The 852-nt window shown below is 31.9% G+C and overlaps 1 pseudogene; it reads right to left on the reverse strand.

The window, feature by feature from the left end:
• LOC125809959 (probable indole-3-pyruvate monooxygenase YUCCA10) overlaps positions 1-575 on the reverse strand; it is a 22,528-nt pseudogene extending 21,953 nt beyond the window's left edge.
• Positions 576-852: the final 277 nt, after the last annotated feature.

Raw genomic sequence — 852 nt, forward strand, 5'->3', positions numbered from 1 at the left:
TTGAAAGATCAAAAGCTATTTCCATCCCAGAATTTCCTGATCCAACGACCAATACCTTTTTATCCTTATATTTTTCACCAGATCTATAATCACTTATATGTTTCTCCTTAGAAATTTTCTATATTTGGACTATAACCTTCATTATTTTTTCCAGTAGCCAAAATCAAGAAATCACTAGCATATATTTCAATTTTTTTGCTAGTCAAATTTCTTGATTTGACATTCCATTTCTTTTCTCCACTGTTGTAAAAGGCCGATTCAGAACAAGTTTGAAATTTTGGCTTGATGTTGAAATGCTCAACCTACTCATCTAAGTATTGAATAAATTCTTTTTTCGGCATAGACTTAGGTGATGAAGTTGCATGTGGCATAAACAACAATGAACAAAAGTCCTTTGATAGATGCAAAAGAAGTCTATCATAAGTCTTTTTCTTCCACAAATAACCACAACAATCTTGTTTTTCTAAAATAACATTGTTTATGCCAAATTTGTTTAAACAGGCTGATACAGCTATACCAGATGGTCCAGCTCCAACAACAATTATGTCAATTTATTCCTTTGTGAAATTACCCATTGCAAAATTTTCAGAAAATTAAAGAATTTTTTTTTGAGAATGTTGAAAAGAAAATTGCAATAAGATTTTGGTACTCTCAAATTACACCTCCCTAAAGAAGCATAAGCGATCGTTATCAAGTAAAGAACCCAACTTGTAGGTTGGGGTCAATCCCACGAGAAAAATGGTTTAGACTTACTTTAACCAACAATTATATTCAATTAGTCAAATTACTTCCAGAAACATGTAATTAAAGGGGGGGGGGGGGTTCTGTTTGTGTGAAACAAATAGTAAGAAT

This window comes from Solanum verrucosum, unplaced genomic scaffold (genome assembly GCF_900185275.1).
Source record: "Solanum verrucosum unplaced genomic scaffold, falcon-dt-bn FXZP01000257.1, whole genome shotgun sequence".
NCBI lineage: Eukaryota > Viridiplantae > Streptophyta > Magnoliopsida > Solanales > Solanaceae > Solanum > Solanum verrucosum.